The sequence below is a fragment of the Phasianus colchicus genome, chromosome 3 (assembly GCF_987193195.1).
Source record: "Phasianus colchicus chromosome 3, bPhaCol1.hap1.1, whole genome shotgun sequence".
In the NCBI taxonomy this organism is placed as follows: Eukaryota; Metazoa; Chordata; class Aves; order Galliformes; family Phasianidae; genus Phasianus; species Phasianus colchicus.
Genome location: NC_143438.1, coordinates 32,046,562 through 32,072,065, shown reverse-complemented (window position 1 = coordinate 32,072,065; position 25,504 = coordinate 32,046,562). Strand labels below are relative to the sequence as shown.

At 40.0% G+C, this 25,504-nt stretch overlaps 1 protein-coding gene across 19 annotated transcripts in view; it reads right to left on the bottom strand.

Moving 5' to 3' along the window:
- Positions 1-25,504, bottom strand: part of LOC116226304 (poly(rC)-binding protein 3-like) — a 479,048-nt gene that overhangs the window by 125,174 nt on the left and 328,370 nt on the right. The window contains exon 1 of one of the 19 annotated variants that reach the window (XM_031589135.2): positions 13,078-13,214. The exons of 17 other annotated variants lie outside the window; for them this stretch is intronic. The gene's annotated coding sequence lies outside the window, so the exon portion shown is untranslated. Of the gene's footprint in view, positions 1-12,790; positions 13,034-13,077; positions 13,215-25,504 lie in introns of those variants that run through there. One more of the 19 variants, XM_090137230.1, reaches the window with a different exon arrangement.

Here is a 25,504-nt window from a genome sequence, read left to right as displayed (position 1 = left end):
CCACTTATCCTGAGTTACGCTAAAAAAAAAATTTGAAAAACCCAATAACCTAAACTCAGTGACTCACAGAATATCCCACACAGCCCAAAGCCACCCTTCAATTAACAGGGATGTCAAGGGAATTGAAGAAACCTGCTCTGAGTATGGGAAAGGCAGAACAGGAACAACCATCCCAAACTCCTCAGCTCCAAGCACAGTAAGGCAAGATGAAGTCCATGTCTAATTGCCCAAGACAGACATTACGAAGGAACTAGTCATTTACTGAAGAGACGGTAATCAAAGCCACATCTCTGTGGGCTTGGTGGCAATGAGGTATGAGTCAAGATTCCAGATCCAAGGCTAGAAAGATGCCTTCAGTTCTCATTCCAAATCCTGTTATTTTCTAATTCCAGTTCAATTTCTGCAGTGAGCCCTTTCCTTGGGCTTCCCTAGGGACAACAGGACTACATTCCACTTTTCAGGAGTAACTGCTCTCCCAAATCTCAGCGACTCCTAAGCTTCAAAAGAGAATGCACTCGGTTCATTAGACTACTTAATGACATTGCTTTTGGTACCATCTTAAACTTTTTTGTTTCAATTTTACAACCAGCAAAACAAAGCAGTCAGAATGGATCTGCTAGTAATTGGCAAAGACCTCCATCACAGGAGGAAGCAGGCATCTTTTAAAGACAGCTCTCCTTATTTACCTCTAACCTAAACTGTCACAAAGCATCACCCATGACCATACATCGAAATACTACACTATTATTTTTTTCATCTGAACATAAGCTAATTAATCCCTGAAAGAGAATTGTATGGAAGCAAAGAAGAAACGTGGTTGCAGATACCAAGGGTAGATCTGAATGGGAAGAGTATGAAACAACCAATGGTTGGTTATACAGTTAGTACTAAGTCTATAACAGAGCATTTACATCTGGATGGGTAGGAGGGCTTGAAAGTCGAGGAACAAATAGCTTTCTTTCTATTTCTGAAACTCTAACGTCCATTCAGGCAAGAACAATAAAAGATGTCAGTAGTGTGAGCTATTTCACACAGATAAGCAACTCTGAAAAGAAGTAAAAGGTGCTAATGTTACCCAAGGGAGAAGCAACAGCCGCAGAAAAAGAGTGAGACATGCAGAATAAATTTGGCAGAAAGGACTGGGGAAATGCACATTATGAGGCAAATTAAGAGAGCTAAACACTTCTGATTATAGAAGTTACTACAGATATCAGTAATAAAACCCCATAATATTTCTACATATCTTGTTTTAAGTGCAATTCATTGTTGGATCACACTGAAACAGAAGAACTCTAGAATTCAAAATAAGTTAGACACAGTTCAGAGGTTTGATGAAGGTGGGAAGGATAGCTGACAAGACAGGGGGACAAAATCAGTCAAGCCTATAAAAACATATATGACTCCTAAAAACAGAAACTGATGTTGTTTTTGTGAGATTTATAGTACATTCAGCAGCTGGCATTCTATGCAATTGGCTTCTTTCTGTTTTAGACTGATTACTTTGTCACTTTCTTGAAAATAAAGCTCATAAATATGTATAAAAATGAACTCAAATCCAAATACATATAAAGGAAGGATGAACGATTTATTTTAAATGTTTTTAAAAGCTCTGTATGTATTAGTTTCATGGAGAAAATATCCTATATCTTCCTATTTGATTTGCTTTTGTCTTAAAAAACAACAAAAGGGATAGCAATCCACAAACATCTGAAGCGTGGTGCTGGAGAAAAGAAGTTGGTATTTATTGGTGATAAAGCTATTCTTACTACTACAAAAAAAGTAGTTGCCTAAAAGCATCAAGTGTGATGCCATCTGAAAGTAGAGCCAATCACTGATTAGAGATTGAAGATTATTTTGCAAGTTTGATTTATTTTGTAGAAATAACTGCTGGGTTTGAATGTGCACATATCTCTATAAATCCCAGGAGGTAATAATTCCACAGAACAAATCAATAATATGTCTACAAATGTCATATGACATGTAGCTCTTGTATCAATATACTGGGGAAAAAGTCCCCATCATGATATAAAATGGCTTAGAACAGAGGAGTCCTTAAATATCATTGAGTTCCAATCTCCCTGCTGTCAGCAGGGTTGCTACTCACTGTATCCAGCAGAGGACAAGGCTGCCTAGAGCAACATCCAGCCTAGCCTCGAACTCTTCCAGAGATGGTGCATCCACACTTTTCTCTGGGCAGCCTGTGCCAGTGCCTCACTGCCGTCCATGTAAAGAATTTACTCCCAATGTCTAACCTAAATATTCCCTCTTTTATTTTAAAGCACTTTCCTCCTTAACCTATCACTATCTGCCTGTGTAAAAAGTCAGCCTTCCTCTTGCTTATAAGCTCCCTTCAAAAACTGAAAGATCTCAATGAGGCCCCTCCAGAGCCTTTTCTTCCCCAGGCTGAACATGCTCCGCTCCCTCCAACTTTTCTTCATAAGAGAGGCTCTTCAGCCCTTTGATCATCTTTGCAGCCCTCCTCTGGACCTGCTCCAATAGCTCCTCATCTTTCTTGCGATGGCTAAGTATATATAAAGAAAGCTAATGTGATAATAGAAATGGAGAATAAGATTATAAATATGAAGACAGACTAAGGAAGATAACTTCATAAAATCTAGAAAAGAACTTTGAACAAAATACTATCATAGTCTACAAATACCTTACAGGTAGCAATACAGATGAAAGACAAGAGTTTAATTTAGAATCCTAGTAGAGGATAAGATGAGAAGCAATTTCCTTTTGCTAAAGAAGGAAAAACTCAACAGAATTTTGTAAACCAAACAACTGCAAAATCTAACATCACATAGCTATATGCATAGGATGACATTTTCATCAAGGTGGAGCTATTCCATGCATGTGGTAGTTCCAAGCAGACCAGATAAGCCTTTTGCTTAGCAGCAGTCTTGCCTCACAGTCAGCAGCCAACAGAATGGACTGGGTTTATTTTGCTGCATGGGCACTCAATAGCAGAGATGAATTCAAAGAAATATTAAACTTCAGGATGGTCTTAATGTTAGTAGATAAACTGATCAAAAGAAACATTTCTATCTTCCCCTCATTTTATGGGAGACTTGTTAATATTAATCACAGACATGAAACAATTATTATCTTGGCAGCTACCCCATTGCAACAGTTAAAGATGGATGTGCAGTGAGTGCCTGGGATGTGCCTCAGACTGGAAGAGAAGACTAACTCTCAATTAAATCAACTTGCAAGTTTACAATAGGACAACCTTTGTCAAATCACTGTGTGTGTGTGTGTGTGTGTGTGCGTGTACAATCTACAGATAAGCACGTAAATTAGGTGCTCAGTGCTTACACAAAACTACTGACGGTGAAGGCAGAAGAGACCGTTACATACAGCAACTATTCAACACTGCAGAAACAAAAGCCAGTCTCACAACATGAGCTATAAAACCATTTGTTTATTACTACAGCCTGCTCATCTGACAGCTACACTAATAAATGTTCTCAGTGAGATGTACGCAAGTGCGCATCATTTTCCATGGCTCTCCCTCAGAGTATTGAGGATCATTAGACAGATCATCAGCTTTCTGCAAGAGACATCTGCATAGTTTTCAAATTTTGACTAATAATCTCTCGAAATACAGTCTGCAACAGAAAAGATGCTTAAAGTAATCACTAGTCTGAATCTGTGAAGACGTGGAAAAAATTTGCCTTCAGCTTTAGACATATTTGCAGATTAACATTACTTTTATTCTGTGGATTTTCTCTCCATTCTGTCAAGCCCCACACACTTTCAACTCTCAAGAAAATGGACATACCAATACAGAACTACTTCTATCCACAGCAATGAAACTGTTTGGGTCACTATTCTCCAAAGTAGGCTTGTTCATAGAATCATAGAATGGCCTCCAGGAATGGGACATCGACATTCTGTTTGCCAGAATTTTCTCAGAAAACAAAGATGAAAGCACAAATTCATTTTCTTTTAAATCTGAGTACATGTGAACAAGTTTTATTCAATTTTCCCATATTTCATAAGCAAAAGCAGGAAATGAGTATAACACAGCTAAAACAATTTTCTTTAGAAAGATGACAGCCATGGTTCAAAGTAGCAGCTAAGTTTCCAGCTGAGAGTTTCAAATGAGTAAAAATTCATGTGTTTGAAATCAAAGTGGTCAAAATAAGCATTTTGTAAAATCTATTAATCTCCACATAAGATAATTCCTCACAATCTCACAATAAAAATGCATATATATGAAATACTTAAAAATGCATTAATACATAGGAACTAAAATTAAAACACATTTTAAGTGCATATGTGAATCTTTTATGTCTGTCTGGTATACTCTGAAGATACTATTTAGAAATACATTCCTTTCTCTTACAACTCAGCCTTATTCTCATTGAGAGCATCATTTTTTTTTTTTAATATGAATTTTTAAGTAAAATCTGAGGCATACAGAGAGAAAATGAAGGTGACATATCATTACCAACTACGGGCAATGCCAATTCTACCTCCTTTATCGTTTATCTCCCAGTGCGTGTGTGTATATATATCTGCTGCTTTTGACTTTATTAACTGCTAATAATATTCACTAGAGTTTGGATCTTTCCTATCTACTGATGGGAAAGCAGAAAGGTCACAAGTAAAAGAGAACTCCATTTTCATGGCACTTTAATGCATTGCTCCTAAGGGAATTCAAGTCACTTTAGAAAGGTTTACATATATGCGGGGCGGGCCCTTTACTTCTGGAGCCAACTAAAAGCCCATCCATCTGTGAATGATCCAATGTAATAAAAGCATGGTAGAAAGGTTGTCTTTGATAGTTTCTTTGTAAAACTATGCTTGTGCTTTATTTTCAACTCCACGTTACTTCCACACACCTACTCAAAGTAAAATAAGAGTTGATTCTTAATGGGAGGTAAAACCGGCAAGAAAAGGTCACAGAGCTGTAAGATTTCCTTTTAGATAATGAGAAGGATCAGATGTAAGCAGGCCCCAGCAAACAGAGAGCCCTAAAATGATATCCAGGGATGACAACGCAAAGCCCAGGCTCCAAATCCTGTAGCAGTGATCACGTGCCAGCAGGTCTGGGGTTAAGGAAACAGCTAGCAACAAACTCTGCACTGATAAAACAATCCATCACAAGTGATGTTTGTCTGTTTGCCCAGCAAGGCAACCAAATAAACCCCTTCCAAAGTTTATTAAACAATTAAGTTAGGGCTATCTTCTTCACAAGAAAATTGCTATTAGAAAATTACTATAAAGATTGTCTAAATGGCCTTAACTCTGCATGTTATTATCATTTCATTGAAACCAAAGACCAAAAGACCAGGAAGAAAAAATGAAAAAGAGCTATCCAACTACATTATAGTGCATTCACACAGTTCACAGTTGCAAGGTGAGAGCTTCACTCATCGACTATAAACTACCATTTGCCAGCTGACACTCAGTAACAGGCCATGGGTGTGATCCTAATCTGGGGAAACAGGAATGAAAACAGGTGAGCTGTCTTTACATTCAGCCACAACAGTATTTATAGTCATTGAATGTAAGTATTTATGTTTTTAGTGTTTAAGCTAATGCGTTGTACCCCATAGCACAACAGCCAGTAGAGGAATTGGTATTGCTGGAATGACCATACCACAGCTGAAGATCAGCAGCTTCTTAAAGCAAGTTTTTTGAGAGATCAGTGAAGTGTCTCACAAACACTAACTAGCTATCGTGAGAGGTTGGATACTCTGATATCAGATGTTATGTGATGACAGAGCATATGACAACAGCTTAATTTGCACTCAGGCTCTCACCGACATACAGGTTAACTACAGATCTGTGGCTAACCAGGAGGCTAACATGCAAAATAAGTCATCCATCAAAACAGTAGGACTTCTAACACTGATTAAAGCATTCAGTGACTATGCCTTAAAACATAACTGATCACTGGCAGATGCAACCTATTGCAAAAACTTGCCATTGCACGTTGTAAGGGTATAGTCAAAGCATGCTCATTATCTTTAGACAAGTATTCACAGTGCACATGAGAGATACTGGTCTTCATTTTACCTTCCACACAGAACGATTCCTGCAGGACTCATGTATTTCAGCCTACCCTCAGTGTTCAGCTGAATGACACCCTCAGGATTTGGCTCAATATGAATAATAGAGGTAAATCAGAATTAAAGCGAAAACTTTAGAGACATTTTTCCTGATTATTTTTTTTTTTTCCTTTAAAGAGCAAATGGTTCATTCAGCCAACACATTTCACAGAGAGCAATAGGAAAATATTGTGAGCATGGCTAACACGTCATGGAAGCAATGAGCATCTTTCAACAGGTCACTTCAATGATATCTGATAAAAAAAAAAATAGAAGAAGAAAGCCACACATAACCAGATATTAGGTGAAGAACACAGACAAGTCTCACATCCCTCATTACAGAAGGTAACACCAAAAGCGTGGGAGAAAGTTCACCCCCAGCATGACAATCACAAGAGAAGCCCCCAAATGCAAATACAATTCTGTCAGTAGGGGAGGCTGCTCGGAGAGGTGCTCTCACTGGTCACAGGAAGCAGAGCTTCAGGATGCTCCACCAGCATGGCTTATGCTGGAGGCTTTATTTCATTAGAGATTTATCATTCATGTGCAAACAAAAAATTCAAGTATTTCAGAAGTATTCTAAAACACAGGGTCAGCTTCAGACGTATCTGACGTGACTTACACTGAAGTAACATTAAACTTCATTACAAGCAAGATTTGAGAGCTCTTCTAATTTTTATGCTGCTTCTTCTACCCAGCCCATGGTAAACATCATAGGATGCTCACAATACTTAATTAACAGTGACAGTCTTTCCATTACCTACCAGGGATCTGTTTGTACAGTACGAACGCTGATGGGGAAAGGAGGGAGGGGGAAATTAAATATCTGTCTCTTGGTGCCTGCCTGAGGCTCTTGTTCTTCCCAGAGAAGCCCAGTGGTGGAACTTTTAATGTCTCCTGCTATCAGATGGAAACCCAGATACTCAAATATCTCCAATCCAAAAGGAGCTGAGACGCCAAACCTGATTCTTAGTACTCTGAATGGATACTTTTAACTTGCACGTCAGAACAGTTTCCTGCATTGGCAAGAGTAAGGTTTACTTCATTTTCATTTGCTCTCATATTTATAACATGCTTTAACAACAACAAAAAAAGGCAGACAATCTTCTATATCTTTGATCATACGCAAACAAAACTCTACCAGACAGCTCAGGGATTTCCAGCATTTAATCCTGTGCTATGGAGTAATTATTGACCATGTAAAAGGTTGCTTCTGCTCCCAACATTTTTACAGCTTTTCCACTTGAAATAGCTGCTGCTGTTTCTAAAAGGTGTTTAATGTTACAAAGCAGATGCTAAAAATCTCTGTAAGCACTTCAGGCTAGATTTTGGCATGCAGCCATGCCATGCTAAAGAGATCTTAAAGGTATGTGCACAGTTCTCTTAATTGAATGAAATCACAGAAAAGTCAACTTCTGGTGTTCAAAGTTCACATTCTATCTTTTTATTAGTTTATATCAGGCTCAAATGCTGAACAGGTGCTTTACTGCCCACTAATGAGAAAAACACCAGAAAACAAGTTTAAGGTAATGAACCACTGAAAAAAAATAATGGACACTGCTCTAAGCTCTTTATATCCATATGCATTCTTTCTTTCCTGGACAGCAGAGGGAGGGTTTTTGTTTGTTTGTTTGTTAAAAAAAAAAATAAAAGAAAAAAACCTGCTTTTTATTTCTTTTTACAGAGATGTCCCTGGTCTAGTCTATAAATACAGCCTATTTTTTTTATTCAGTAAAGGTCCTGTGAAACTAACAGGAATAGAGCAATTCATAATGACGCAGAAAAATACAAATGCTGCTTTATCAATATTTTTATTACTTGCAGAATAATCCCCCTTCCCCTCCAAAAACAAGAATCCTAAATAATAAACTCCTCCCCAAATCAATAAAAAAAGCAACCCCCCCATACGCACTCTTTTTCTCTAAACCATCCATTTTGTGTGAGTTTTCAGGTGTCACTGAGCTAAATCCTTCCAAGAACTGCTTCACTGCCCTTCTCACACACTTGTGCTAAGCCATAGGCTATCCAAGCTACTGGTTAGGCTGGTACAACTGCTACATGGAATCTTTTTACTCATTTTGTAAGCCTTCTGCTTATGTATTCAAGACCATTACAATCAAATCCTGCCATCACTGCCCACATCCCGCTCAGAAAAGAGGCTGTTGAGGTCACTGGACTGAATCTCGATGGTCTTAACTGCTGTTCAAGAGCTCCCAGCTATGACAGCAAGCACAGATGTTTGAGGGGGTGGGTGGAATAAGAAAGTTCATCAGACTCTAACTGACCACTACAGATTCAGGAACAATGAGGTCTGATCTGAGTAGGAGTCTGGCCTATAGAGGAATGCAACCGAAAAAAAGAAAGCCTAGATTAAGCCTCCTGGAAAAAGGATCATTCCATGTTGTCTTGAGTTTTGCGTAGATATTATTTCATTTTTAAAATAAAGGCAACTTTCTATGTTATCAATCTTTTTTAAATTGGTCTCTCTGCTGAAGGTCTGTGAGGCTCTAAAAGCAACTATGGATGCTAAACTGCTTGTGTGTAGCCAAGATGCCAGCCCCTGGCAGAGCATACAAAAGCTTCAAATCACAGGTTAGTGCAGCAAGAGGCCCCCTGTGCTGCTGAGACTGGGGGACTGCCTGCAAGAAATCCTGGCATACTGTTCAGATGGGAATTAGTTGACCTGAACTTGGTTTGTGTGTCTGATTGATGTTAGCTACTGACAAGGTTTCACATGTGACTGAATGTACTGAACATTGTCACTGCTTTGTAAGTGCTGTGTAGGCACTTGGACATACTGTCATCTTTCCTTCTCCTAAGCTTCATAATAACAAACGTACACCCTTAAGACTAGATGGATGTCTATTCCAAAGATTTCCTGCTCAGTTTTAATCCAAAAGAGCTGGCATCGAGCAGGTGTTCTTTAATTAAAACCTCCTTTCACTCAGCTCTTTCTTGTCTCTTGGAGTGCCTATCAATCAAGAAGAGTCACTGCAGGATGCACCTGGTGGCAGGAGGCAAAGCTGTCCCCTTCTCCATCCCTCAGACAGACATTTTTTTCCTCTCAACTTCATTAACTAAATGCACTGAATAAACCTTAACATCTCAGCTAAATCCTATTGGCCTTGGATTTGCTACTTAATGCTAAAACCCAAGCGACCCATTTTTCTCCTGTTGATACTTCTATCACTGATGGCAGCCAGCAGAGAAAAGTATCCAACCTGAAAATATTTTAATGTAAGGCACAAAACAGAGAAAAATCATCATTCACTCTTTCTGCTGCTGTTCATGAACTTTACATAAGCCCTGCTTCTTGTGTCAAAACCTCCCTTGCTTTTGTGCTTCACAGGCAACAAAGTGAGTCTGTTGCTTAGCAAATGAATGCAATGAATTACATTTGTTAACAGAATGTGTGAGAAGGTCTCTTTTAAAGAGAAACAATCTCCAAATTTCTATGAAAATAAATTTCTTCCCATTCCACAATCTGCACTCATGACGTTATTACAGACGTCAGAAGACAGACACCCCATTAAATGAAAGTCTTTGTGAAGCATTAACAGCAAGAGTAATCAGTCTTAGTGCAGTAGATTCATTTAGAGTTCCCATCCCTTACAGTTTTGCTGTAAATTGTACTAATTTACCTCACTGATACCGTATACACAACAGAACTGGCTGAAGCTTATTCTGAATCCCCTTACCTCCTTGCTGTCAGCCTTCCCCTACCCTGAATTTTGCTCCTGCTCCACTGCCAAACCTTTCCTCAGCCCTTGAGAACCCCCAAGCTCACTTCCCATCTTGACTTTTATCATAGAATTGAGTTGAAAGGGAATTTTAAAGGTCCTGCAGTCTGATTCCCCTGAAATGAAGAGGGACACCTAAAGCTAGATGTCTTTCATATACCCAATTCATCCTACCCATCCAGTTACAAAAGCTCCCTGTAGCAAAACTCAGGAGCTCTGGCTTCTGGGTCCACACAACTGCCCTCAATCCTTGCTCCACCAAAACTCAACCTCTGCCAATGCCTCCCACCCCCTCAAGGCCTCATCACCGTGCACTTTTCTCAGCACCTGCCCTCCCAGCACTTTCCCACTATCAGATTCCTCCTTCACGCTTCTTCCCCATAGGCACAGCCCCACAGCAGGGTGCCATGGCAGCTCACCCTGCCCAGCCCAGCGGAATGGCAAGATCTGCTCCATTCCTCTGCATCCTCCTGCACCCCAAGCTCCATTAATAGCACTGCCACAGGGCAGCAGCCACAGGGATTGCCTTAATAGCACTGCCCAAGGTTTGGGGAAGACACTGTGAGGGTTTCTTTGACAGCAGCCCAGGTGGCTGTGTGCTACCAGAGTGTGCAGCTTTTTGTTTAGCATTTGGGGTTTGTTATGATTTCATCAGCCTTCCATTGACACTCAGAAGGTGGTGAAGCACTGGAACAGGCTGCCCAAGGAGGTTGTGGATGCCCCATCCCTGGAGGCCAGGGCTGGATGTGGCTCTGGGCAGCCTGGTCTGGTGGTTGGTGACCCTGCACATAGCAGGGGGGTTGAAACTAGATGACCATTGTGGTCCTTTTCAACTCCAGCCATTCCATGATTCTATGATCTCCTTTCATTTCCCCTAGCACGGAGAACCCGTGAAGGGTTGCAAACCTCCGCACTTTGCCTAGAACAATCTTTTACTCTCTGATTGCTCTGTGGCATGCTGCTTCAGATGCAATTAGCCTGATACTCCCCTAAGTGCTTTCCAAAGTTGCCCACTAGCTTTTGGAAATCAGAGGTGGCTACTCTGATTTCCTTCTTGGTATCCTACACACACAGCAGTCTTTGGGGTTGACATACAGTTCACCTCAGTGCCCTACAATACCAAAAGCAATTTCTGACAAGAAGGGCTGCATCCTAAACTGCCCGTTCCGTACACCCCCAGCCCTCCTGGCAAATTCCTGCCAAACTCAGAGGCTGAAGAGAAACAAGGAGCCTGGACTTTCCCCGAAAATTCTGTTACCCTGAATAAAAAACAGTATTTACAAAAGACCTATGAGAAAATCAGATCCATCATGGAAGATATGCACCACAGGTTACACATTAAGATTATTGGTACCATGTCTGCCATGAGAAGGCTTTCAAATAAAAACGCGTTTTTTAACTGATCATGCACTCACATTAACAGATTTCTTACTGATACAGCTAATGAAGTATTTATCATGCTTGTAGCTTCTCTGAAGTAACAATAAAAATACTTTGTGCCATGTAAGAACAAAAATACATTCATATTGCCATGCATTATCACGCCTCACACTCTACAGATGTGTTTAAATACAGATGTGTTTAAATTACAAAAATGTTCAAAACAGCACCAAATGGAGACCAAGAGCGATAAGGAGTGGAAAACAAACAGTAAAACAAATGTTACATGCTTCAAGACTTATTTTTGCAGCACGGATAGACATGAGAGACATAGAAAAAACAAGTTATTTTGTAAAGGAAAAAAATACCTGCAACAAAAAAAAAAACCACAACTAATTCAGATTGTGAAGAAAATAAACATTTTTCTTCACCCAAGTATATATTAAGAAGGTATGGAATAATAACCATGTGTCAGTCAAATTTTTTTGTTTCTCTTTGAATAAAGCAAGTAGAATAGTAGACACGATGTGTTTATTAAAGGCTTTATGAATGGCTAAGCCTCATCTTTTCAGTTTATTTTATTTATATATTTCTTGAGCTCTTCAGTATGGCCAATTCCTGGATTCCATTGTCAGTGTTCCTCAGCGATAGGTCATGAGTTGTGTACTAGGAACCTCATTAGGGATAAGCAGTGGACAAGTGGATTACCAGCTCGTCAGCTCCACTTGTTACTATTTTTCCATTTCCAAAACATCGTACAAAAGAAAAAAGAAACCCAAGACCTACAGTTAGATGGGATGGTATGCGTACTTCTCACATCAAAATTCTCTTCTAACATTTGAAAGTCCACATGCACGACCATTTCCAGCGATGGCTGGATTTTGCTGTGTTTAATTAAGACCTGCTAAGCGTCCTGTTAACACACTATCTGAACCTTATTTTATTTTTCAAGTAGGCCTAGTAGGGTTATCACAAACACAAATAATAGGATTTGCACGTAACCGCTTTCTGGTTAATATGACTTCCTAGCAGACGTGTTGAAGAAATTGAAATATAGTTTTTGGCGCAGACTAACAAGACTCCTTGCGTGCTTTAATATTACTAACAATAAGAGGCATGAAGTCTAGAGTCCTCTCATTGCTGTTACCATAAAGCTAGCATAAAGTTTTCTTCAAGCAACACGCACTGAAGTTTCACTTTTTCTCTCCCTGTTGCACAGCACACAGAACAACCATACAGCTGTTTGCTCAGGCTGTTAAAACCACCAACTCCAAATAGCCTCCAGAAACATTAGCAGCTAAAGAGAAAGATGCAAACTCCCCGGCTAACACCTCGAAAACGTGTGAAAATAATGCAGCTCAGTTATTTCTGACAGTATTGCTGGCTTATAGGACGTCAGAAACTTCGCAGCCCCTGCCTTGCTAATCCTTCACAACCCCTGCGGAGCGCACGGGCGAGGGCCAATTCGCGCCCCTCCCGATTTCTCCCTAAACTTACAGAGAACCGTTATCTGGGGGTAGGGGCTGTGGTAAAGGGAGGGGGACAAACCTCCGAAAGATACCGTCTCCTTTAGACCCGCAAGCTGCCGGCTCAGGCGGAGTTACTCACCCAAGGGAAGCGCACGCTTTCCAGCTGACAATCCCTAAAACATATTTCAGCGCAGCTCACTTGCCCGGACGACGTGCCGCCCGCACGAACCCCATCTCCACCCGAAATCACTTCCCACTTGCCACTCGAAATCTTTCGCCCGCTGCCGGCCCGCCCTGGGCAGCCAGCGCTCTGCGAGCAGCGTGCCCAACTGCCGAGAGCACCGCACAGACCCGCGCCTAGACGCAGCAGCACGCAACAGCCCAGTGCGGCTCCGGCAGGAGCCCAGCGCCCGCGGCGGTACCGACCTGCGGAGCGCCAGCGACCGCGTCCCTCCGCCCGTCTCCGAGCCCGAGCTTGGACAGATGGCCGGCAGCGCGACCAGAGCGAAGCAAAGCCTGTATTTTTTTTTCTTCTTCCTCTCTCTCTTTTCTCCTTTTTTTTTTTTTTTTTTCTTTTTCTTTTTTTCCCCTCCCTGCCTCCCCTGGCTTAGCCCCTGGCAGATAAGCCCGAGTCAGGCATAGTGCGCTCACAACACCCCCTCCACCAATCATTTCAATTAGTGCCACATGAGAGGAGCTTCTGCCCAAAATCTGCTTAAGAAAGGGCCAGAGGGCAGGGCAATCTCCTTTGCTCGACAATGACCAGAAGCTGCTATAAATATCCAAACAAAAGCACTGTCAAGGCCAGGAATGTCACATCCTAATGTGATAAAAATTGTAAAGATTCAACCTGTACCAGAAGGAAAAATTAAAATTAAAAAGAGACGAAGATAAAAAGCGACCACCATCTTCCTACCCTCTCCCCCAACACATAACCTTGCAATATGTTATCAGAGTTGTATGTTCCCGGGTGCCAAGTTATTATGTTTTCCAGGTCCCGAGCAGCCTGCTCACGATCCTTTTGTGACAGCTGCATGCTAATATTTATAGGTACCAAGCTCTGTGCATCTTATATAACCCAATGAAGTGACCAGAGCTGCCCAGGGGTAGCTTTCAGCCCCACAGATACATTACATCAGATAAATAGCATAAGCAACAGCTACTCCTAATTAAAGCATTAGCAATAAGTTTTCAATATGTCAATAAATGTATCACTACATTGATGAAGTACAGCCTTGGGTGCATTTGATCTTTACGGTCCCTTCCAGTCCAAGCCGTTCTATGATTTGTATCAAAAGTGGGGGCTTGCATCTGATTTGATTTAGATGTGTTTTACACCAGCATATTCCAGCACTGCAAGTGATGATAAAATCCAGCCTGAACTTTCCAACTATGCAGTGAGTTAGAACTGAAAACTAATCAGGAACCACATTTAAGAACACACACGAAAACTGTGTGTTCTTGTCTATCTTCGATTTAGTAGAATGTCTCCCTAAGCAGATCCGGGACCTAGAGCTTGTGCAACACTTTGCAGTGTCCTTGTTTGTGCTGTGTGAGCAGCTGGGCGCTGCCTGCTCCTGCACAGGGAGGGCAGAGCAGCAACAGTGCATTGTTTTCATCCTGTTTGCCTGTAAACTCAACAATGCCTTTGAGATAGTAATTACTAGCCTGCTGGTGGCAGGATGAGAACATCTAAGTTCATCGCAGTGGAAGCTGACTATCACTGTCCCCTTTTCCCCCTCACAGACATTCCCAGATGTCCCTCTATATCTTGTGTCTCAAGACACATACACATCTATGTAAAAGTAGTTAATTCTGTTGCTAATATGGCTAACCTCATGTTCTCTTATAAGTGAGATGAAAGCCATCTGAAATTATCCCCGTTTCCTGTGTTCACTTTACACCAACTCAGTAATAAATTTCTCTTTCACTGCAAATAAACGTTATTTTCTCTGTTCCATTCCCGTGCCCTCCTCTGATCTAAACTTGTTTGTCCTGCCACACTGAGCGCTGCTTTCTCACACTAAACCCATTCACATACAGGCTTATCCTCAAAGCACCCTTATCTTCAAAGGATGTCCAGAGATAGTTTTTGCTGCTTTACTAACTCCCTGAATTTAAGTATATGTCCTACATAACAAAGAACGCACGCTTAGCAGACATCAGTGGATGAAATGCATTTAAAAGACATGATATTTAAGTGAAGCTCATGCAAAACGCCTGCCTGAGAATCACAGACATAGGCACAGTATGAACAAAACTGCCCACAAGATTTCCAGACTTCCTAGTTTTAGCAGGGAGAGAAATATTCTTTCTTTTAACAAAGAGCTTTCAGTCAGCCAGAGTGCACAGATGCAGAACAATAACACTACACAGACAATACTGACCGAGCATTGTCGGGCCGTGGCCACCAGCCCACAGGCTGACAAAGCTCTTGCTGAGAACAGGGCCGTGCGTGGGGTGAGTGAGGCAGAGACCCCTGATGTGGTGCAGGCAGGGGGAAGCCTGCATAGCTCAGCAGACAGAGGTATCGTGAGATGGGCAGCTGTATTTGTGAGACATCGCAATATCACTAATAAATCCTGCCCATTCCCCATTCTGCTGGCTGATCTTCGTGTAAGGGCCTGCGTGCACTTCCAGTGGAGCCAAGGTGGGGGTCTCTGCTGTGACAGTATGGACATGCTTCGTGTTGCAAATACATGAACTGGATCTTCACCAAAGGAAAAATATCCTTATGAACCACAACAAAACCCCTTCCAGGAAAGCAAAAAATCATTTTTAGAATAACAAACATACTTGGGAAAAAGATGACTTATGACTTAAACAGAGGTATAGCTGAAACTGAGGGAAAAGACAGCAAAAATAAGTCATTAGTGGAGTGAAATGTAAAACTGTGTACATCCTACAAAGTTCTAGCCAGCTAGGCAGGTGAATAAACTGGCAAAACTGAGCTGCTGATGCCAGAAGTGAAATAAAAATATTCTTCTCTGAATCTTTGGTGGTTTTTGTGTCTTCTGCTTCTTGGAACAGCTATCATTACAAAATTCAGAGACAAGAGGACACCAAAGTTTACAAAACTCACAATATTTCCTTATCTTGGCAAAAAGCCCTGTTTGATCTGTATTCACATTGTCCTCATTGTTTTTTCCAGAGGTAGCTGCTTTCCCATATCAGTTCTTCCAACCTATTGGTAAAAATCAGCAAGGGAATTCTGTAACCTCACCCTTTAGGATGAAGAAAACAAGAGAAAACTGCATGTTATGGAAACATGCCTTACAGAGATGTATTCACTGCTTGTTAAGCTTATATGTATTAAAAAAGCTGTTTCTTTGTAAATCAAAATGCTGTATTTGAAGATGACATTTAGTTTGCACATAATTTAGTAGATATTTACAAATTTAAAATGTTTATAAAATATTCTGCCGTTAGGTCAAGATGAGGATGCTGGTTTTATAGAAGATTGTGACCACTTTCCCCGAAGTGCTTTAAGTTAACTCACAGAAATGGAAATATAGATCAAATAGACTGGTTCCCAGCATTTGACATAATTTCCCAGGGAAACAAACCTATATTTGGGAAGCTATCCTCAAGCAGTAGTTGAAGTTTTCCCTTAAACACTGTTTTGTTTGATAAGTGAAAACTGACAACACACCAAATCATCTAGTATTAGTGTTCTTTTCTTTTACATGTCCCTGCTCTTGGAAAAAAAATAATGGATTATGCTATTTCTTTGTCTGAATAAAATATTGCAGTTCCGGAGATAAAGATGTATTCAGCTGAGCAATTAAATAGCTAAATAAATGAATCAGCAGAGCAGAAGTGACAGATTTAATTACTGCTTAGAGCGAGGAAGGGGAACTAATTATGAGGTTCATGAACCACATGCCATTCTTTTCCTTAAGCATGTTCTTCGATTCTTCTGGATCAAGCTCTGCAAATGCAGCAACATCATGCACTAGATTTCAAAAAGGAGGAAAGAAAGGAAGAAGAAGAAAAAAAAAAAAAAAAGAGCTATTCAAAATTTGGAAATAAACTTTAATATTTGTTTGAACAAAGAATAGTCAATACGCCATTATAAAAGCTCATGTTCAATTGACTACATACTGTGAGTTAGAGGAACCTTCAGTTAAACAGATAGGCACTAAAAATGTAGTCCTCCAAAAAATCAAGGCACAATGAAGTTCACTGGATGTGAATAAACCAAAGATTGCAAGAGAGAGCTGTCAAGTGAGCCATAAAACATATCTCAATATCAAGTGATTAGGAGCCCTATTCATCAGACAGTAGCTGGAGCTGAGAAGATGGAGAAAGCTGAGTAGCTCTCTACCCTTTTGATTCATCCACCACAATAAGCAATAGAGTTTAAAAAAATGCTTTTGTACTACCAAATGTGAAGCCACTACCAGTGGAAAAACCCATTCCTCAGTTTCTCTTCCATTTCTTTGCATTGCATTTACTGTACCATCTGAATTTTTTTTTTTTTCTTTTTTTTAAGATCATCGCTGTGAATAATTTGACCTTCACAGTAAAATCCCTGCCATGCAGGACAATCTGAACACGGAGTGAGCTGCGTAGATGTGCTGTTCTCTAGACATCAGTTTAGGCTCCCGTTACCTGAAAAACTGTAATGGCCTAAAATCCTGGGAAGACTGAGCCAAGCACCTCCACTCCTTGAGTCAGTGGAAATTCCAATGATAGAGAAAGAATCGCCTCTGTTGTCTGAAGCCCACCAGCTACTGGTTCTCCAATGCCAAGGATGGCTTTTCAGCCATGTGTTCCCAAGCCAACAAGTTGTCATCCATTAACTTAACTTAAGTCAAAGCAAATGAGTCTTACAGTACAACCCCACAAATACAGAGGTCTTCAAGTGAGTATTGGGAGGGAGAGAGAAGAAAAACCCTAGGCATGTTTCACATCTGAGTCATCATTTAATGAATTAACTAAGATGGGCTGGCTTATAGAGGCAGATATCATTTAGCCACTCTCAATTCCTGCCAAAAGCCAATATATACATATATATAAAACGTATTAGTGGAGGTAAAACATGGAAAGCCTTTCATGCTTAGTCAATGGTTTTCTAAAATGAAAATCTTGTGTTGTAATGTCTTTTTTAGCATCCTTTTAAAAATCAACATACTTCTTTTCCTAGAAATACTGCAGAAGAGAAAAATAACTGTACAGCTGATTTCATACACTGTTTTGTAAAACAACTGGAACTTCTTCCACTGATTTTGAAAATTTTTTAAAGATGGACACACAGCTGTGTTCTCCTACCATATCATTTTGTCAAAATGAAAATAATTGTGTCCAAACTCAGGGGTGTAGGCTGAGCAGGTTCACTGAACAATCACAAATGTAATCATCACGCAGAGTTACCACATCAGCTCTGCCTGGTTAAAACTATTCTCTGAAGGCAGCCAAAACTAAGGTCTATTGCATCTATAAAGTCCACAATGAAGTCTATCTTGAAAATCAGTAACTAGGCTTTCTATCTGTTTTCTGTGCCAAGGCAGACCATATCTGCAGGGAACAGGAAGTATAAAAGATAAGGTAAAAACAGGATTAAAAAAATATATTCCTTTTTAGTAGAATTACAGTTTAACTATAAAAGAGACTTTCTGTCTGGAATTCCAGTGTGGTTAGGTCAGAAGAAAGCACACTTTGTATGTAGGCATCCAGCAAAGCAGAGAAAGGCTAATATAAAAAAAAAAAAAAAAGACAGTATACCTGAAACATTATGTACAATGAATGTTATGTATATATTCATACCACATGGATTTTACAGCATCTGCCATCCATACTGATAAATTGTGATGTATGTGGATAGCCACTAGCCTACCAGTGATCGTGAATCTTACAGAACACGTGCCATTATGATAACTCATAATAGATGTATTATAATTGAATAAATAACGTTACTGAGGGGTTCAAAAGAATCCCAATGGCATGGGCAGCTAGTCAGCTGGCTGCTGAAGGACAAAGGGAGAATATACTGCTGGTGCACAACACGTCTGATCTCAGCAGGCAAAATCAGCTGTATTTATCCATTTGACAGTCCCAGCCAGGCTGATATGGAAACATCAATTTATGCATCTGAGGTGCTTCTCTCAAGAAACATGATCAACATTTTCATTTGCATTCAGAAACAGAGCCTTGAAGTAATACTGAGCACGTGGAACTGGAAATCTCTCAGAGCTGAGCTAGCCACCTGGGAGGCAGACTTTATGGATCTACATCTTCTGCACTCAGAGCAGGACAGCACAAAAGAAATCCCTCAAGGGATACTTGAAAGAGCAGGAGTCATGTTGTTAAGTATAGACCAGAACTGTATTCATCATGGTTTTATTAATAACCTTTTGCTCTTAATCTTGCACTTGGATGTTTGCCCTTAAGTCTTGCTTAACGTAATTTGGCAGTTTCACCCCTCAGCTAGTCTGGCGCTATGGAGAGGCAAGATGAAACAGATTGAAAGCAATATGCTTTTGGTGGAAAATGAAGGCAAAGAAGGATACACAGAGTGTCTTAAGACATGAGTGTCTCCTGTGACAGGGTCAGAGAAGATCAGAGCTTGCAAATATTTTCCTACTACGTTCAAAGAGTTGCTGGGGGATGGACAGGAAGAGGAGACTTTACTAGGAGGCAAGGAATAACCCACTAGAGTTATTCCTTGTAAGAATAGGGGTATTCTCTTGTAAGAAACAGATGGCAGAGAAATACTGCACAATTCTGGGTGTCCTCTGGATTTTCAAGCAAGTTCTGATGCTGTGTTTGGTTGTTATGAGAAGGTGGAAGATCATTTTTCACTGCCATTGGGAGCATGCCAGTTTTATCAAAGCTACCTTGGGGTACCAGGTAAGTTTGATTGCAAAGGTCTAAGTCACCCACAACTTCCTTCTTTTAAAACTCAAAGTGATTATTTCTTTATTTATTTAGAGTGTCCTATTGCATTTCCCCAATAGTTCATCAAAGCTGGTAAGCAAATATCCAGTCTTCAGTAAGGGCTAATATAAAACCAATCAAGCTCCTTTGCAGTAACACAACTGAAATAATGGGAGCCACTGTCCAAGACAAAAGCTGAAGCCATGATAACCTTTGGGTTTTCACTGAGAAGGGTAAGGATATCTGCACAGAAAAGTCAGATCTTGCTTACTGTTGGAAGCAGCTCTATTTAAGAAAAAGCTGAAACATGCCAGAAATAGGGAGACCAAGGAATCAGCTGAACAAGCCAAACAGCAGTCCTTCAAGACTGAGTCCAAGCAAAACCTGAAAGTTCTTCCTCCTAGTGCATATGTTCCTCCAATGAGGAAGCAGGCACGAGGAGCATGAAATAAAGAGCATGAAATCCTGATTCTTGGGAACATCACAAATAGAACTCTTGACTCACTACAGATGATGAAGAGAGGCATTACAATATGGCTCACTGTGACACTTTTGAACAGTTAGAATAACTGTCTGGAATTGTAAAACCAGAAAAGCGGTTACAATGTAAAATTCTGCCACAGTGAAAAGTACTGGCTGTGACATGAAGGAATATCACAGGCAAAAGATGGACTGAGAGAACAACTCACAGGTCTACAGAAATACTTCAGTTCCATCACTGAAGATCTGAGGCCTGTTAGCTTGCAGGAACAAAGCTCTAGAGCACAAAAATCAGCCAGACAGCTATGGAATAGACTTGAAGAGTTCTTTTTCAAGACTCTGAATTTGGTTACTGAATATATCCTCTACAGAAATTCCCAGGATCACAGACTCTTGGCAGAAGGAATAGAAATTGCCAAGATACAAATTGCCCTGGGAAGCTGGAAAGTCAAAACAAAAGGTGGTTACCTTTGTGGTTCACATCTCAAATGCAAATAGTGAAATAGTGATGACATCCTTCCTGAATGAAGAAAATAAGTTTTAACACTAACCTGTTAAATTCACCTCAAAGAACTTGGGATAGAAAAAGGAGAACCTGAGATACGCATTAGTGGAGAATGAAATGGTGATTGCCGTTGGCATTTTGGAACAAGTAGTAGTGCATACTGCACTTCAACCAAGGACACACCCTGAATTTCTACATGTAAGTAATGCCATGATTATTCTTCCTTTACAACTATCAACATTTTGCATGTCTTTTATTCTAAAGCAAGTGACAGGCTTTTCAATGGCTCAGGCAAAGTTGGCAGTCAATTCTCCTAAAACAACAGATGGGATAGGGCTACTTCTGCCTGCCACAGAAAAGTGGGGAATTGCAGTAGAGAGATGTAGAGGATCCATGCTGCTAATCTTGCTGCCTCTAGGGACTGTTTCTAGTCAACTATCACAGCTGCTGGGACTGGGCATTCTACCAATAGTTTCCACTCCTACTTTAGGGGCAGCAGCAGCTTCAGTCAACCTGTCTTTCCCAGTCCTAATATGGAAAAAAATGGTGGGAGGGAGTGGGGAGTTAATGCACTTTGTCTTCCCAGTAGTCTGCTACCTTGGGCAATTTCTTCTTTGGCTATGCTTACAGCAAGTCCAGTTTGCTGCTGAAAGCTGAGGACTCAGTTTAACATTGCTTCTTCTGCATTCTTGGAAGATTCCGCAGTGTCTACCAGTGTCTATCTTCTGAGAGCCTGCAGTCTTTACTCTATATGCAGAAAATTCACCTTGTGTCAGTTTTAATTCTATCTCCAGAGACATCAATATAATATAATTCTCCCTCAAAACCAAACTGTTTTCCTATAATGACCAATAATTTTTATAACACGCTCTCCATATTGTGCTATTCAAATTCCTTATGAAAAAGCTTTTGTGTTTTTATATCAAATTCTTGATGTAAATGGCTACTGTGAGATTTTTCTATACGCTGGTGCAACATATGAGTTATCAGTGTGCCAGGGTTGAGTCTGAATAATGTTTGATCAGGAAGAGCTGTAGAGTAAATAATAGATTTAAAAACAGGAACAGCTTTGAAGTCTGTATTGGCAGTCACTCATTGTACAGTAACATCAGAACATGCATTGCATCAATATTGGCAGATAATACTAAAATTTCAGTAAATATTTGTGTTTGAGGCTAGAGTTATTAAAATCATATGCAGGTATTTTTGTTACAGCTTTTCTGACAGATTATACCAGGGTTGGCTAATTCATGTGTGGCAGAAAAAAAAAAAAAAAAAAAAGGAAAAAAAAAAAAGCAGTTCAATAACTTTGTTCAACATAAAATCATACCTTGATTATAATGGCACTTTATGTCCAACATCAGAGCCTACTTCATTCCATTATTTTTATTACAAATGCCTGAAACTTTGCTAAGAGGAAAGATGTTTAGCAATGTTTTCTAAGTTCAGCCCCATTTTCCACTTGCAGAGTTTCACTGCACCCTCATGAGAGTCACATTGTATTTCAGTGCTTTGGCTCCCAGGATATAAAATAATAACCTTGTGATACCCAACAGACCTACTATCTTAGCACAGCTCACTCTAGATTCTGGTGTACTGCAGTATTTCAGGAGAAAGATGGTTTATCTATGTACAATTTTGCATTTACATTTTCTCTTTCAAATTTGTCTCTTGAACTTTTGTCCTTTCTTTTCCAGTTCTAACTTCCTGCATTTAGTTTTGCTTCATGTTATGCTGCGCCTTCCAGTACAGTCTTCTTCACCTTCAGACACTTTCCTATATCATGCAGCTCTGAGGAGGTCTCTCTCTGTATTTGTTTTCTCTGCCATTCTTACTTTGCCTACACTACTACCAGGTTCTCTAAGATTGAGGGTAGCTATTCCCAAACTTCCCCATATCTCTGCATCTCCTTTCCTATTATTCTTTCCTTTCCTGTCTGTGTACCTCTTCCCCTTGTAAGAGAATTTGCTCCCCCTACAGAGCCCTGCACCATTACATATTCACTGATGAGGAGGTAGGGAAATTTGAAGTACAAGCTGACAGACAACTTCTACTCAGGATACATGCTCGCCTTTAGCTGCGTGTAAAACATCACAGTGAAAGAACAATTCTGACAGAACTGAAGAGACAAATTCCAAATATGTAGACATCAACAAAGGGACATTTCCTGATAAATTCAGAATCTTCTGTTTCATAGAATTTCACTCATTTGCTTTTGGTGAAAAAGCAGGGGGTATTGACATTATTATGAAGAACAGTAAGACAAACCTTTTACATGATCTGATGGACCAACTGGAGGTCTACTCTGTGCTTTCACGTCTCTGTTATACTTTTTTTTTCCTTGCCTTTATGACTCAAACGATACAATGAGCACTTCATGGTAGGGATGGTATGCACCTGCAGTATGCAGTTCACCAGTGATCAGTGCAAAAAAGCTGCTATCCTTGCAGAGGCCTTAAAGTTGCAACAGGTTAAACAACAGGAAGCTTCACAGGTTAAATTGTATATCTTGGGTCCAACTAAGAAACAAACTCAAAGCCACACCTGGTTGGAGGGCTGAGGGTCCATGTGCCGATGGCTCCCAGTTGTTTTTTAACTTGTGCAGTGGGCCTTGAAAGAGTGCTAGGTCAGAGATGACCAGTTCTGTTGTATCCATATCTACACCTCTAACTATATCTGAGTGTAGTTTTGCCTAAATACACATTAATTCATAGGATAAAATCATATTTTCCATAGGTTGGAAAAAAACCTCTAAGATCTCCAAATTCAACCATCAACTCATTACGACCATGCCCCCTGAACCATGTCCGTAAGTGCCACATCTCCATATTTTTTTAACATTTCCAAGGATTGTGATTCTACCAACTCCCTGTGCAGCCTGTTCCAATGCCTCACCACTCTTTCGGAGGAGAAATTTCTCCTAATATTCAACCTGAATCTCTCCTGGCACAGCTTGAGGCTGTTCCCTCTCATCCTATCACTGTTAGAGAGGGAAAGAGGTCAACAACTACTTCACTGTAACCTCCCTTTAGGTAGTTTGTAGAGCCTCCTCCAGATTAGATAATCCCAGTTCCCTCAACTGCTTCTTCTCTTCTTCTGTGCTCCAGACCCCTCACAGCTTTGCTGCCCTTCTCTGGTCATGCTCCAGGGCCTCAGTGTTTTTGTTGTAGTGAGGGGCCCCAAACTGAAAATAGCACTCGAGGTGCAGCCTCGCTAGTGTTGAGTAAAAAGGACAAAGTCAAAGCTCCTGCAAAGCCACAGAACAGTTGGTTTAAGGGCTGGTCAAAGTTCAGGTGCTGAAGACTCATCCCTCTTCTCTTCAGTGCAAGCTGCATTGAAACCTTTAATGTTCCAAAAGTGATTATTTTGGTATGATCACTATTTCTGTTGTCTGTATAAGTTCTCCCAAAGTCTGTTCCTTTCTCGCTGTACTCTTTTTCCCTTATTGATGCATGTTTGCACCAATCTTTCCTTTCTCTGATCACTGTTTTCTACACTGTTTCCTTTTTATTTCCCACCATGGTTTGAATTTTATAATTAGTCCTTCATGTTTCAGTGCCCTTTCTGAGATGACACAGGAAAGCAATTCAGAAAAAGAGCAATAATTAGTTTATATCTTTAACTACATACCAAATGTCAGATTATTCCTTGGAGGATGGCAGCAAACATGAAAAGAAAAACTCCTCAAAGTTCTCAAAGTTCTCTGCTTTTTCTAGACCATTTCAATATACAGCACAGTAAAGGAGATTACTAGAAGTTCTTCTGAAAGTGGAAGTCAATTCCCAAGCAGAAAAATAGAAAAGAATATCAATTCTGGCAAGTTAAATTTAATAAGCCCAGCCAAAGAAGATTTTGAAGAGCAATTTGCTAACGGCATAAAACTAATAATAAAATGTTTTTTAAGCACATCAGAAACAGGAAGTCGGCCAGAAAGTCTGTAGGGTTGATAAGTAATTGGGGTACGAAAGGAGAGCTGAAATAGGACTGTACACCAGCAAAGTGAGAAGAATTCTATATGTAGGTGTTCAGAAGAACTTTTGGAGGTTCCTATGCCAAAACCTTTCTTTAAAGGCTATGTCTACGTCTGAAAACACAGATGGAAAATAAGTTGAAATTACAAAACAAAACAAACAAAAAAAGCAAAACAAACAAACAAACAAACCCAACAAACCACCCCCCACAACCATCCCAACTCAGCATCTCACAAATTTTGTTACCTATCAATGTTTCACATTTCACGCACCTCCTCTGCAACTCACAGTACTGACAAATTTAAACATTCTAGTTTCTAAGCCCCAAATCATGAATTTGTGAGATGTCCAATCACTATTTCTTTCACTTTGTTCATAGAAGACAACTAAGAAGGAGAATATAGGTTTTTTGCTCTCACTTGTTATGCTAAGAGAAGTTGAATTAGTTTGACAGGTAAAAATATAAATGAAGAACTCCCAAAGTAAAAACCTATCAGAATTAAATTCACATCTGTTTGTGAGCATCTGGACAAATTCCAGAAGCCAACAGCATTTCGCTTTTTCTTTGACATGCATAGTAGGCTCATGAAAATGCCATGTAATTAACTTAGTATAAAAGGGACAAAACGGAGAAGAGAACAACAAAGATAATTTGTCATCATGATTTTCATTAAAAAACCTACAGTATTACAGGAATTAATTTCAGCAGTACTTTGCCCTGATTACTGCCTGTCAGATAGTATATGGGAATCCAACAGGATATTTGAATGGAGAATGTTTGCAGAATCTCATCCAGCATCTGCAGTAGGAAAGTAAGTAGTTTATCTACATTGACTGTAATTTATCATCTATATTTTAATATTGCAAAAACTGAAGACTTTGCTCTGATTTTAACTTCTCCTAACACCACTATTTTCTAATAAGTGTTACACTGATAATAGCTTTTCCGGACCATGTTGTAGTCTTTCTCTTGGACAGGGAGAAACATCAATGGACTTAAAAATCACAATTGTCATTA